The 15,024-nt window shown below is 38.8% G+C and overlaps 2 protein-coding genes across 3 annotated transcripts in view; one reads left to right on the forward strand and one right to left on the reverse strand.

Annotated features, from left to right (window-relative positions):
- DYNLRB1 (dynein light chain roadblock-type 1) overlaps positions 1–15,024 on the forward strand; it is a 545,722-nt gene that overhangs the window by 295,038 nt on the left and 235,660 nt on the right. The window lies entirely within an intron of this gene.
- The window catches only part of NCOA6 (nuclear receptor coactivator 6), a 57,182-nt gene that overhangs the window by 31,958 nt on the left and 10,200 nt on the right, over positions 1–15,024 (reverse strand). The window contains exons 1-4 of one of the 2 annotated variants that reach the window (XM_063145178.1): positions 6,960–7,030; positions 5,058–5,167; positions 3,920–4,025; positions 2,446–2,581 (exon numbers count right to left, since the gene is read on the reverse strand). The gene's annotated coding sequence lies outside the window, so the exon portion shown is untranslated. Of the gene's footprint in view, positions 1–2,445; positions 2,582–3,919; positions 4,026–5,057; positions 5,168–6,959; positions 7,031–15,024 lie in introns of those variants that run through there. The other variant, XM_063145170.1, reaches the window with a different exon arrangement.

Genomic DNA, 15,024 nt, shown 5'->3' on the forward strand with positions numbered 1-15,024 from the left:
AGTGAAAGAACAGCAGAGAAAATAATTTTAAAAATTATGAACACATTTGTGTACTTCTGAAGCACCAAATTATTATTACTTTTAAAAAGGTGGCGAACAAGGGACAGTCCCTCCAGTTCCCCATTTCAGCATTAGCGGAGGAGCAGTCAGTGGCAAGGGAGGCTGGAGAGAGCACTGGCAGGATAGTGAAGAGCGGCACAAGATTTTTTCTTTTTCTTTTGCCAAGCAACACTGTAGCCAATCGCAGCAACCCACAATAAAATTGCTCTCTTGGGCCCAGACAACACAACAACCAACCATGGGTAAGAACAGCCCTACAACGAGACATAGGTTCTCTGAATGGATTCTTCGCAAAAATGAAGCCACCCTGTTAAAAATGCGCCGGGTTTAGACGATAACTGTCCATGTCTGGCTGGCTATGATGAGTTATCATGTTATACGAACCCAGTCAATGTAAAGACATTCCAGGGTCTTCTAAGAAAAAAGTGATGGTCACCAAGTGACCCTGATGCAGTCACACTATTTTTGCCTAATCTACCCACAGGGTTGTTGTAAGGATAAATAGGCATGGGGTCCTTGAGGTCCTTGGAGGAAAGGCATGAAATAAAATGCAGTATTCTTTTTTTTTACCCTAAAGAAGCCCCCCTCAATGACAAGTCATCATTTCAGGAGTATTCTGAGAAAAAAGGCGGCCAGATGGCAGCAAAAATACTTGGGTTTTGTTTTTTTAAACATGAACTTTTATTTATTTTATTTATTTATTGCATTTGTATACCACCCCATAGCCGAAACTCCCTGGGTGGTTCACATAACTTTCAGGTCAGCTCTTGTACAAACCTAACATACTGTTGGTTTTCTTTCATTGCACTGACAAAATGCTAGCATGCCAAATTAAGAAGTGGGCAATTAAGAAGTTACTGAAAGTTAAGATTATGGAGATTTTAGCCTGCTTTTCAGTACAGTCGCAACAGATCACAGCATAAGGCTCTTAACATTAGTGCGTAAGGTGACACTTGGTCCTGCTACCCTGGCACTGGGAACCCAAATTGAATGCAATGGCCTGTACCGCAGCATCACCAGCCATCTGCGCTGCCAACACAAGGGCTCAAAAAAGCTTCTTAATGGTGCATGAACTCCAGACAAGGGGCGTTGGGGAGGCCTGGAGGCATAGGCCTGCCAGAGGTCCTTAGTTCCAGAGCATCCCCACACCCCTGTCATTACGGAACAAATGAACATGTAACTAAGAGATTTTTGGAAGCAAATGAGGCAGGGTTGAAAAACTATTTCCTTTGAGTGAAACTGGATACCACTTCAGATATTATTGTGCATAGCTCAGCTGGTGCCACACCAGCAAGTAAGGGTGTTTTAATCAAACTGTTCAGTGAGTACCACAGTTAACATGCACATGGTTCGCTAGGAAAACAGATGGTGTACAGGTATAGCAGGGACCCAGAAGATATACAAGTAGCTTTGCAAATTATTTGAAGAATAAAAAGGCCAGAATCAAGCAGAGTTAGGTGCACTTAAGTACACCAATTTCAATGGACTTAAGCATACCTAAATGAGATATGTTATTTAAGAATACAATTGGCTGCACCATTAATGAACTCCAGATTAAGAACACTCATGTCCTAATAAAATAGGGGTGGAAAACGTGGGGCCCTCCAGAAGTTTGGCCTATAACTCCCATCAGACCTAGCCAGCAGCCAATGGTGAGGCATGATGGAACTGTAGGCCAAAACATCTGGATGGCCACAAGTTGCATTTATTCTGAATTTATACTGCCCACCCCAGCAAAAATTATTAGTCTTCAAAGTGTCATTGGAACTTGTCCATTTCCTTTGTTTTGAGTATCACTTTATTTTCAGTATATTCTCTGCAGTATAAATGCACAAGGGTACCTACTGCTCCTCCTCTCTTTTTCAAAAGAAATATAGGGTGTGACTTTGCTGGAAAAAATATGGAAGGTGTGATAAAGTGACAGAGAACTGAATGATTAGACAATTTGTTGAAATACCGTTTACTAAAGTAAGTTTTCTTTCCAGATATTCATCTTTTCCTAGGTGGAAGGGATAGAGATTTTTTCAGTAAGTACTTCAATCTTCAGTGAATCACTGGTTCTCCCTATAGGGGCCACCAGCTTCTATTGCTGAGAAACCAATATCCTTGTCACAGTAAGTACAGCTTTTGCACACTATCTCCTATGCGAGTAGTGGTAGCATGAAGCAATACTAGATACTATCCACAGCATCACTGCCAGACACACCCATTGTTCAGAAGACTGTGCACTTAGTAATGTAGTGCGCTAAAAGGGGCACATCTTTTCCTCCCTAGGGAAGGAAAGTGTCTGAACAAGACTTAGCAGAGAAAATCAAGTAAATGCAAGGAGGTTAATGTTTTCATCAATCACCAAGAGGTATATTGGTAATAAGAAAAACATCCTACCAGGAGATTCTGTATTAGAAGCTGTATGACAATTTAAGCTGACCCAGAAAATTTGAGCCATAATAGCATTCAGGTTGCTGGTCTGCTAGAGCAAGCTATGGAGTCTGATCCTCCATATTCTTCAGCTGTGACAAATCTGTAAATGTAATCAGTTAAAATTAAATCAATGTATCTGTCTGTATCAAAGCAACACCCCACATAATCTTTTTATTAAATCCTTTTTGAATATGTATTCAAAAAGAATACATATTTATTTAAACATTTTTTCATGAAGTAGGAAAATTTAAAACATTTTTAAAAGGCCATGCACCAATTCCAAATGCATGTTTGATTTTCAAGAGCATGACATACAATATCATTTTTAGCTAATTCCTAGATCCTCAAAATGTCATGGGGGAGCACTGAAAATTGCAAGGCTGACAGCCTTCCTCATCCAAGAAGCTAAGAACTAGGGTGTGTTGAATGCCTCCTTGCTAAAGGCCTTCAATTATTCACAATGGTTTTGTAGGGTTGCCATCATCCCAATGATTTAAGATCAATGGAGCTCAGGAATCTCTCCTGCATTGTTCCAGTTATGCTTTCTGGTGCCTGGTTATAGGAGAGGGTCAGAATATTCTGTTCTCTTCCTCCTGAAATACCAATAATGGTAGATTTCACAAGTGCAGACATTTTGTTTTGGGGAGTGGGGGTTCTAGATTTTTTTTAAAAAATCTTAAACTAATAATAACCATTTTCTGATAATGAAAGTAATCTCTCCTACCCATAGTCAGAGGAGACTTGCCATATTATTTATTCATATTTTTACATACCATACTGGAAAACAAAACAAAACACCTGGGCCACAAACACAACACACAATATTAAGGTTCAGTTTTTTGAAATGGTCAGAAGACTTATTCAATAAAGGTATTCATTCATTCAAGGTTCAGTTTTTCCTCCTTTATACCAATGACTCATTTATAGTGGAATCCTATGCATGTCTATGCAGAGTTAAGTCCCACAAAGTTCAATAGGACATACTCCCAGGTAATTGTGCCCCAAGCTGCAATCTTAAACACCCTTGAGCTACAATAATATACAATAACAATGTATAATAAAGCTTTTATTGTTTCAACCAATGGTTACAACAAGCAATCCTATACCTGCTTACCTGGGAATAAGCCCCATTTACAAATACAGGTTTGTACAATTGCAGGAAGAAAGTTATAATGAGCTGAGTGAGACTTATTTCCAAATGAACATGACAGGATTGAGCAGCAGATCTATTAAAATTTTGACCGTTTCTGATAATTTGCAGCCTTCTGAATCACTAAATTGTCTCCTTAATAGATCATATTTGTACATGATACCGGCATTATTCTTTGCTAGATCTACATGGCAAAAGTTCATATCATAGACATCAATGGTTCGCTATTACTGAAATACTTGCTTTTTTATGAGGATGAATACTGGTTAATCATAACTCCACAATTACCTTAAATTGAGCGGCCATCATGTAATCCACAAAATTATACAGCATGGTATAAATCTGGATTAGATTCTGGATGAGGTCCTGCTGCACTTCCTGGATAACAACTGACCTTAAAGATAATTTTCAAGAAGAGGGAATATTTAACTCTTCATAAGCTCCCTTAAAAAATACATTAGCCAATAAAATCTCTTCTAGGTTGTTCATTGTAACGGTCACATAACAGTTTTTGCTGAACAAACAGAATTGTGGAGAGTATTGAATTTAGACCTGTGAAACCTGGATTAAAGTCCCAGTCTTGTTACCATACTCTAACGAAGTAAACAATAGACAACACTTTTTAAAAAAGATAGCAAAACCACTTCAGATTCAGAGTGGAGAAACAGCAGCCAAGGGAATGATGCTTAACACCTTCTCCATCCACCAGTTCTCCACTCCAAATTCCCTCCCAGTGGCTTCCCTTCATGGGTTTTCAAACAAGCATGGGGTTTTAAACAACCACTTTAAAGTGACTGGTGGTCAAACTCCCCTCAAACATTCAGTGGGTGATTTGCAAATAGCCCACCATGGTTTGTTTAAAGCCATGTTGAGCCACAGCACATGCTGACCAGCATTTTGTATATTCAACCCCAACTTGGTGTTGTGTTGTCTTACCTGGCCACCATGGATTATGCAAGGGTTAAACATGGACTGTTATAGCATTATGTGAGGGTTGTTTAACATTTGCATAACCCACAGTGGCCAGGTTCAGATAACACAACAACCCTCAGTTGGGGCTTAAATATCCATGATGCCGGCTGGCATACACCATGGCTCATTGTGACTTAAAACAACCCATGGCAGGCGGTTGATCATCAGTGAATACAAAGGAGTAGATGTATGTGCCTGGAAGCCATTGTGCCCACTGGCCACACTCATTTGGTTGTAATGTGAAAAAGAGGCTTACCGTCAGCCTCCTCCATCCTAATGAGAATCATAATTCATTGAACATGTGATGGGTCTCTTTTGAACACCCCTTATAATAAAGAGATATAAGTCCAATAGCTATACCAAAACAAGATAAAGTAACATAAAGAAAAGGATGTAATACATATATTCTTCTTTTACTTACCTAGGTAAACCCACATATTCTTCATTTACTTACCTAGGTAAACTTTCGCAGCTTCTTTAACATATGTTGCTTTAAAATGCATTCATTAATCTTGGCCTTGTCAACATTTTAGGTGATAATATCTTGTAATGCTGAGTTTAACCCTGAAAAAGAAATACATAGAATATATATACAGTTTCCCCCAAATACTACGTTTTTTTAAAAAAGTCTTTTTTGAACATATGGAAGTACCTTACACGGAGTCGGATTATTTGATCCACCTAAGCCAGTATATCTCTTCTGACTGGCAGCAGATCTCCAAGCATCAAATCTATCTTAAGTATGTGATATAGCCCTCTCAGGGAAATAGTTCCCCTCTTCCCCACCCATATTTATCATTAGGTCAAGTCTGTTTCAGGCTTGTGCTAGCTCTCCTTTAACAGAAAGTCCTGACAAACATGCAAAACTCCCTCCCTTCCATGCCTTTGTATGAAATAGTTGTGGTAGAGAGGTCTCCTAGTTCAAATCTACCCAATCTGTCCTTGTGCCAGTGTCAGAAGAATTGTGCCCAATCCTAGGAACTGCTATGTTTGCATTTTCACCAACTTAAATGTATAGAATTGTTTATCTGAATGCTGTATCAGTCTAATGCTGTATCAGTCTGCTTGGTTGGGTTCACACAATACAACAACCCACACTGGTTGAGTATGGATTGAGTGTTGTGCTGTATGAACCCAACCAAAAGTTAACATCTGTTTTAAACAAAGAGTGTTTTTAAAACATTTAAATTTTCATGTTTTATTCTTAATTTCTAATTCTACCAAAATATCAAATTGCCTTGAACTATCTAAGTAAAAAGGTCTCTCTTTCACACAAAACCATGTGGGTTTTCAACTTCACAGGGGAAGAGAAAACAATATTTTAATTGCTGGAAGCAGCCACTAGGCTGGTGTGTGGACCCTGAAACAGCCTGTCTTTGGGGTATTTTGATAGTTATATATCTTATGCAGAAAGTCCCAAGTTTTACCCCAGCATCTCCAGGTAGAGCTGGAAATATTCCTCCCTTAAACCCTGGGTTTAAATACTGCATTAGATGGACCAAGGGCCTGACTCGGTATAAGGTAGCTTCCTATGTTCCTAGAGGAAGTGTCAACTCAGAACAAAATGCTAAGCTACTTATGAATGTGGCAATGGAAAGAATTCAGAATATTTCATGTAATGCAATAATCTGCCTAAAATTCAAAAAGATAGAGAATACCCTAGCTCATAATACAGAAAATACACAGTTCATACAAATTCTACAACAAAGGCCAACTTCAGGCCAACTACATTTTACATGGAGTTCCAGAGACCCATATTCTTTCTTCTACAGGGAGAACAACAGTTTGAGGGGGGAGACTGAGAGAAAATTTCAACTAAAATTAGGTTTTAAAACCTGATATTCAAACTAAATGTTAGAATTAAGAAAATACAGTTTTACATGGATTACCTCATTTGTATCTAGCATACTCTCAATGGAGTTATTTCTTATCTACTGAACAACACAAAAGAGAAAATAGACTTTGGGGCCAGTTCGGACATAAAAAATCTCAGTCCAATAAACAAGAGTAGTGCCTATGTACTCCTCCTCCCATCATGTGCATACCGGAATATGAACCATAGTTTCTTGTTACATCTAAATTGGGAAATTGTCGTCTAATCTTAGACTACAAAGTAAAGATATAAAAACAGTTCAGATCCTCCTTTCATATCCTGGTTTGTATTCCAAAATTAGATTACAGTTTCCCAGTTTAGATGTCACAGTAAACTATGGCTTAACAAGCCCTGGAAGTCTTACATTCCCACATGTGAGTGAAGGGGAGGGGAAGAAAAACAGGTAGACAAAACACTAATTTTCAAGTACAATAAATTATGCTCTATGAGAGAATGAGATAGTTACATCTAAATCAAAATTACCGTATTTCTTCCATTCGAAGACACACATATAAACATCTCTAAAAACGGGGTGCGTCTTAGAATCACGGGTGTGTCTTAGGGTTTTCTTTCCTGTTGGTAGTACTGAAATTAGTGTGCGTCTTACAATCAATGGCGTCTTACAATCGAAGAAATACGGTAGAATGTAAGTATGAAGAACCAAAGAAGTATGGTTCAGTGAACTGAATTGATTAAGAACAACCAGTTGTTTTGAAATCATATCCCAGAAGTAAATCGGTGCAGATTTGACCACGAAGCCATGTTAATTTACAAATAGTTTTATTTATACTGTTTCATTCTTGTAAACAGGCTCTGTACCCCTCTGTTACGCTGTACACATTTTGCAGGCATCACTTCTGAATTCAATGGCATTTACTCCCAGGTAAGTGTGTACAGGATTGTCGCCTAAGTTTAAGAATACAGGAGCCTATGCACAGGACAGTTTTGTTGTTTCTATTTTCTAGTATTGCTTCTTTCTGCTTCACTTTGCTTTAGGCCACCATCCTCACAAAAACAAAGTAGCAAACAAAAACAAAATGCCCATGACTGATAGGTTGAAGTAATATCTGATAGCTAATGTGCAATTAGAGCAGTTTTTGCACCTTTCCCAACTCTAAGATACTCTTTCTGAGGTGCAGTGATCAAAACTGTACATAGTATTGCAGGTGTGGCTGCACTATAGATTGGTATAAGGGCAGTATAATATTGGCAATTTTATTTCCGATTACTTCCTAATTATGCCCAACATGGAATTTGCCTTTTTTACAGCAGCCACACATTGGGATGACATTTTTTAACAGGCTGATCACCACAACTCCAAGATCTCTTTTTTTGGTCAGTCAGCACTCTAATGGATCTCATCAGAGTATGTGTGAAGATGGGGTGTTTTTTTTTGCCTAACTTACCTCGCTTTACACTTGTTTACATTGAACAGTAATTGCCAAGCTAATGCCCATTTTCCCAATTTGAACAGATCCTATTAAAGCTCTTCAGAATCCCATTTTGTTTTAACAAAAATAATTTGCTGTATTGCTCACTCTTAATTCCATATCATTTATAAACAAGTTAAAAAGCACCGGACTCTACTCCTTAAATATCTCTATTGTGGGAATGGACCAATTATTCCTATTCTTTGTTTTCTATTTTTTAACTAGTTAGTGATGCATAAGAGGACTTCAGGTGATGTTTTGATTTCATTATGTGAGCACACTTTATCCCTCTGCAGTTCTAATAAGTTTGAACATATAAGTCCACTCCTACTTTTACAACTAAATATATTTAGAATTAAGAAGAATTCAAGATGAGTTCCTCGATAAATTATAAGCAGTGCAGTATATCTGCTTATACAGGACCCTCTCTACCATTAAAATTACTACAACACATATTATAGTAGATGTCCAGACTTGGCAAGTATTAACAATCCCAGACAAGCAATGTAAATGCTTGAAACTCAAAACATACACCAGTGCATGTAAATAGCCCTCAGCATTCATTTGTCTTTAAAATTGGGGAAATAACATATCTAGAGATGTAAAATTTCCGGAAATTTTGAAGCCATGGAAAAAACCAGGGTTTTTTCAGTTTTTTTGGGGGGGAGGGGGAAACGGAAATTTTCGGAAAAATTTGAATAATAGCACTTTTTACAGACTGAAAGTCACTTTGTTACTTTAGGAATATAAAATGGAATAATGTCCAAGTTAGTCTGGCGTAAAATTATTACATTTGGTATATTAAAAGTACAGTTTATTCAAACAATTATTACAAATTTAATTTAAGAACACCTGAACTGTAAGGAACCTATTGGCTCTGCCAGTTTATGAGCAGGCACAAAACAATTTTAAAAAACAACTGAAGAAACCACCAACATTAGTAACAAAGAAAATTATTTATGTCTCCGCTAGTCCTCCAGTGTCAAGACATAAAGCCCCCATTCCCATAAAAAGAACTGAGAAAAATGCGGGGGGGGACGGACGGACACCAAATTTCAATGAATATGCAAGAAATTTAATCAGACTCATTTTCTGACCTATAGCTATCAGTATTAGTTTCAGTCTCTGCTTCCATGGAAGTTATTATTATTATTATTATTTATTTATATAGCACCATCAATGTACATGGTGCTGTACAGAGTAAAACAGTAAATAGCAAGACCCTGCCGCATAGGCTTACAATCTAATAAAATCATAGTATAACAATAAGGAGGGGAAGAGAATGCAAACAGGTACAGGGTAGGGTAAGCAGGCACAGGGTAGGGTAAAACTAACAGTAGAAAGTAACAGTAGAAGTCTGCACAACATCAAGTTTTAAAAGCTTTAGGAAAAAGAAAAGTTTTTAGTTGAGCTTTAAAAGCTGCGGTTGAACTTCTAGTTCTCAAATGTTCTGGAAGAGCGTTCCAGGCGTAAGGGGCAGCAGACGAAAATGGACGAAGCCGAGCAAGGGAAGTAGAGGCCCTTGGGCAGGCGAGAAACATGGCATCAGAGGAGCGAAGAGCACGAGCGGGGCAATAGTGTGAGATGAGAGAGGAGAGATAGGAAGGAGCTAGACCGTGAAAAGCTTTGAAGGTTAACAGGAGAAGTTTATATTGGATTCTGAAGTGAATTGGAAGCCAATGAAGAGATTTCAGAAGCGGAGTAACATGGTCGGAGCGGCGAGCCAAGAAGATGATCTTTGCGGCAGAGTGGTGAACAGAAACCAACGGACTGATGTGAGAAGAAGGAAGGCCAGAGAGAAGAAGGTTGCAGTAGTCCAACTGTGAAATAACCAGTGCATGAACAAGCGTCTTGGCAGAAGAGACAGACAAAAATGATCGAATCCTGGCAATATTATACAGGAAAAATCGACAAGATTTAGCTACTGCCTCAATATGAGGAATAAAGGAGAGCAAGGAGTCGAAGATAAAGCCAAGGCTACGAGCTTCCTTGACCGGAGTAAGCGTAACATCATTGACAGTAAGAGAGAATGAGAGATGAGGAGAAGGTTTAGGAGGAAAAACAAGCAATTCAGTCTTTGCCATGTTAAGCTTCAAGCGACGATGAAGCAGCCAAGCTGAGATATCTGAAAGACATGCCGAGATACGATCGTGAACATCAGGAGAAAGTTCCGGAGATGACAGATATAGTTGTGTATCATCGGCGTACAGATGATATTGGAGGCCATGAGATTGAATAAGCTTGCCCAAGGGCAACATGTATAAGGAAAACAACAACGGGCCAAGCACCGAGCCTTGCGGAACCCCTACTGAAAGGGGAAAGGAGGAAGACGAGCTGCCATTAGCCAACACGCTGAAAGAGCGACCCGCTAGATAGGAGGCAAACCAGTTATAGACAGAGCCACAAAATCCAAGGTCATGAAGGGAATCTAAGAGAAGATCATGATCAACCGTGTCAAAGGCTGCAGTTAGATCAAGGAGAATAAGAACGGAATAATGGCCTTTAGACTTGGCAGTAAGGAGATCATTGGTGATCTTAGTAAGGGCTGTGGAATGCAGAGGACGGAATCCAGATTGAAATGGATCCAAAGCAGAGTTACTAGAAAGAAAGTCAAGACAGCGAGAGTAGACCGCACGCTCCAGTTCCCCCTAGAGGCAGAAATGCATCTTCCTCTTGCATTTGAGAGTTGTAGTCTCAGTTTGCAACCTAGGAGTTGCTTGTCCTTGGTGCACAGACATTGTAATAATCTGATACTGTACAGTTTTTAGAAATCATTTGGAGAAGTAAATATCTGAACACCTTGTCTTAAACATCTTATTCATCATGCTAAAATAAAGCATCCCGTAATCCGTTTTTTCTTCATTTTTTTCCATTTTTCCAATTTTTTTGGAAAAACACACAAAAAAAGGCTTTGGGGGGGGGGAAACGGAAAAAGCCCGGGTTTTTTCCGAATTTTGTCCGGGCCTTCACATCTCTAAACATATCAAGTCTTCCGGATGTCAGAAAATAATCAGAGAATGTCAACTTTCACATGTAAATGTCAACATGCACCAAATTCATTGTAAAATATATACCCTTTCATTGCATAAAAGGGAAATAGAATATGGCAGCAATGTACTATATTTAGTAGTTATATTTCACATTATATTTCACATCCAACTTATATTTCACATTTTGAAGCACAAACTGAACATTGCTTATGTTTAAGAATGCATTCTTATTTTTTTCATGCTCGTTATAGGAAAAGCAAAAAAGAGGAAGACTATAAGCACCTTTCAAGGTGGCCCAATTTAAACGTTTCACACAAACAATTTTGCACATTACACTGCAATTCCTGGGATGTTTAACACAAAAATTGCCAGGGATGGATTGTTTAGGGGATAAATGCGCAATAGTGTTGCTTCAACACTGAGTTCACACATCAAGAAATAACCCAAAAATGGGGTTACACACTCATGATTTGCCACTCACAGATGTTTGTGGGTCACTAATCTTGCTAAAAAACCCAAAACCCAGAGATAATGGAGTATTTAAAATAATTGTGGGATTAATTCTGTCAGTAGGTGGAACTTTTTTATTTAACTTTATGGAACATTGCCCAGAGGTGAAGCTTTCAATTACAAATCATGTGGTCCTGTTGCTTGTTTTCTAAAGGTACCTGTAGTGAACGCATAAAGACCCAAGGAAAAAAACCTTGATAAGTGTGTGGAACTTTCTTCAACATAGAAATGCTCTAGGTCAAAAATATCATCATAAGTACTAATTACATAACTTATAATTATATTCTATGAATATTTTAACATCTGCTTATGGAGATGGGAGATAACCTGAACAGTCCTATTCTGCACTGCAGGTAGCATACAGAAGTAAATGCTCGCTTGATCTCACTTTCTCTCTAGGCCTTGCCTTTCTTAAAGTGCAAAGATAGAGAAGGTTAATGAATAGAGAATAGAGATGTGAAGCCCTGGAAAAAAACGGAAAAGTTCGGGGGGGGGATAGGGGGGGTTTGGGGGGTGTTCCCAAAGCCTTTTTTGGGGGGTTTTCTGGAAAATTGTAAAAAATGGGGGGGGGGGGGATGAAGAAAAAACAGATTAGATTTTTTTAATTTTAGCATGATGAATAAAATGTTTAAAACAAGGTGTTCAGATATTTACTTCTCCAAATGATTTGTAAAAGCTGTATAGTATCAGTTTATTACAATTTCTGCGCACCAAAGACAAGCAAGTCCTAGGTTACAAACTGAGACTACAACTATCAAATACAAGAGCACGATGCATTTCTGCCTCTAGGGGGCAGTGCCATTGAAGCAGAGACTGAAACTAATAGTGATAGCTATAGGTCAGAAAATGAGTCTGATTAAATTTCATGTATATTCATTGAACCTTGGTTCCCCCCTCACACTTTTATCAGTTCTTTTTATGGGAATGGGTGCTTTATGTCTTGACACTGGAGGACTAGCGGAGACATAAATAATTTTCTTTGTTACTAATGTTGGTGGTTTCTTCTGTTGTTGTTGTTTTAAATTGACTTTTTGCCTGCTCCTCATAAACTGGCAGAGCCAATAGGTTTCTTACAGTTCAGGTGTTCTTAACAGTTCAGGAGCTTGTAGCTCCATTTGTTACCAATTTTTTTTAAAAAAGTAAAAAAGTAAATTAAATTTGTAATAACTGCTTGAATAAACTGTACTTTTAATATACCAAATGTAATAATTTTATGCCAAACTAACTTGGACATTATTCCATTTTATGTTCCTAAAGTAACAAAGTGACTTTCAATCTGTAAAAAGTGCTAATATTGCATTATTTCAATTTTTCTGAAAAAAAAATCCGTTTTTTAACCCACCCACCCCAAAAAAAAAACCCGGGGAAAAAACCTGGTTTTTTTCCATGGCTTCAAAAATTCCAGGAGATGGAGTAGATCTGAACGAAGAGTAGTCTGGATATAAATGCAATGAATAGGAATGGAGACTAGAAAGTGAAACCAATAGTGAACCGAACATATTCATGCAGTCCTGACTCCTGAGGAAATTTCTGCTGCATGTATCCTCCACTGTTGAAGGGAAATACATAGCATGACATAAAAAAGGACCCCATTTGGGAATATATTGTTTCTGTAGCTGTTAAATTGCCTAAAAAAATTTTTTAAAGAAATTTAACATTATCTAAAAATTGAAATAGTTAACCATTAAAAAATCCATGAGCGTGTTTTGTTAATGTTGTTGTCTGTTGAAGAAGAAAACTAACCAGAAAAATAAACATTCTTATTAGTACCATTTAAAAGCCTACTTGGTGGTGGTGATTCTAGCACATCAATACAAAAATACCATGATTAATTGTAGGGTGACCATATTTTGGAAACCAAAAAGGAGGAAAACATGGCCAGCCCCCAAGGGGGCATGCCCACCAACATGACTGGCCCCAAGGGGCGTGTCCAGCACCAAGGGGATGTGCCCACCAGAACATAGCCTTGGTCACATGTCTGATTTTACAGCACACAATTAAGACAAACCTGTTCTACATAACATCTTAATGAACCCCAGAATTGTTGTTTTTAAATGGATACTGTTGTTTTTATACTGTTTTTATGTTTTTTAAATTTTTGTATACTTTTAATGTTTACTATTTTTAATTGTTGTAAACCGCCCAGAGATCTTCGGCTGTGGGGCGGTATATAAATGTAATAAAATAAATAAATAAATAAATAAAGTTAAAATCACTGAAATAAAGAACAAATGAGAGATTCAATGTACCCTATTTCTTCGATTCTAAGACACACATTTTCCCCATATAAACATCTCTAAAAATGGGGTGCGTCTTAGAATCGCGGGTGTGTCTTAGGTGTTTTTTTTTCTGTTGGTGGTACTGAAAATAGTGTGCGTCTTACAATCGAAGAAATACGGTTTCTGAAATTAACTTCACTCACTCCTATTTTTGAAGCTTTTGCTATATGTGATACATTCTCCCCTTCCCTCAAATATCTTTTCTGACTGTATCCTCACCCCGCTGCAAGATGTTGCTGCTAACAGGGTTTGCTACCACCCAGCCAGCTGGCCTTTTTTTTAAAAAAAAAATCAATTTTTTAAAAGAAAAAACCCTTGTGTTTGATTGTCACAAGTTTCTCTACTCTAACATTAGGTTGGGTGTTGTGAGCGGTGGACACTACTTCGCCCATTCACACTTCTCACTTATAAACATTAGCTTCTCAAGGCTTGTGTGTTGGCACCACTTCGCACATCCAGACTTTGAACTCCTGTCTACTTCCTGCACAAACACTCTGAGACCCTCTTTCTAATGCCCTGCATTGCATGCCAGCACCATGGGGCTAAGTTACAACAGGTGTCTCTGGGTTGTCTATGGAGTCTCTGTTGTCCCTCTCTAAGTCATTGTAGCCAAACCAGAGCCTCCAGCCTCAAACAATCTCCTCCCTCCCGCCTCACCCCTCTCTCTCTGCCAAAGTCTCCTGACGGTCCAGCTGGACTGTGCACTTGGCTGGGGATATTGTTTATTGCAGTTTATTGCTTGGTCATGTCCAGTGACTCTTACTCCTCTCCTCCTACACAAATGCTCAACTCTGATGCACTCTTAAAACACTCCAGGGGGGCAAGCCAGCCTCTCAGGGCCAAGCTACAGGTGCATCTAGGTTGCCTTCAGACTCTCTCTGCCTTATGCCAGCCAGCCAACATCTCCAGCCTCAAAACAATCCCACCCCTCTCTCTGCCAAAGTCTCCTAACAGTTGAGCCAGGCTGTGCACTTGTACCCTGTGCCCGAGGGTATGGTGACAGCTTATAGCTTGGTCACATTTGGTGACTCTTGTTTTAAAGAAACCTCCACTGCCAGCAGCCTCTGCCTGCACCAGCACTGGACTCTGAGACGCTCTTAAAAAGGCTCTGTGTGGCCAGCCAGCCTTTCAGAGCTCAGCTATAGCCATCTCTGAGTTGTGTCTTCAGTCTAACTCTGTCTCTGAGGTATGCCAGCCAGCCAAAGCTGCAAATTCATTTTTCTCTGACATGCACTTCAAATGTTCTGCATTGCATGCCAGTAGTGCAGACAGCGCTTAGCTCACAAGTTAACAAAGTGAAGTGGAAGGGAAGGGGTAGCAAAACAAAGCAATGACATCT

Source organism: Elgaria multicarinata, chromosome 1, assembly GCF_023053635.1.
Source record: "Elgaria multicarinata webbii isolate HBS135686 ecotype San Diego chromosome 1, rElgMul1.1.pri, whole genome shotgun sequence".
Classification (NCBI taxonomy): domain Eukaryota; kingdom Metazoa; phylum Chordata; class Lepidosauria; order Squamata; family Anguidae; genus Elgaria; species Elgaria multicarinata.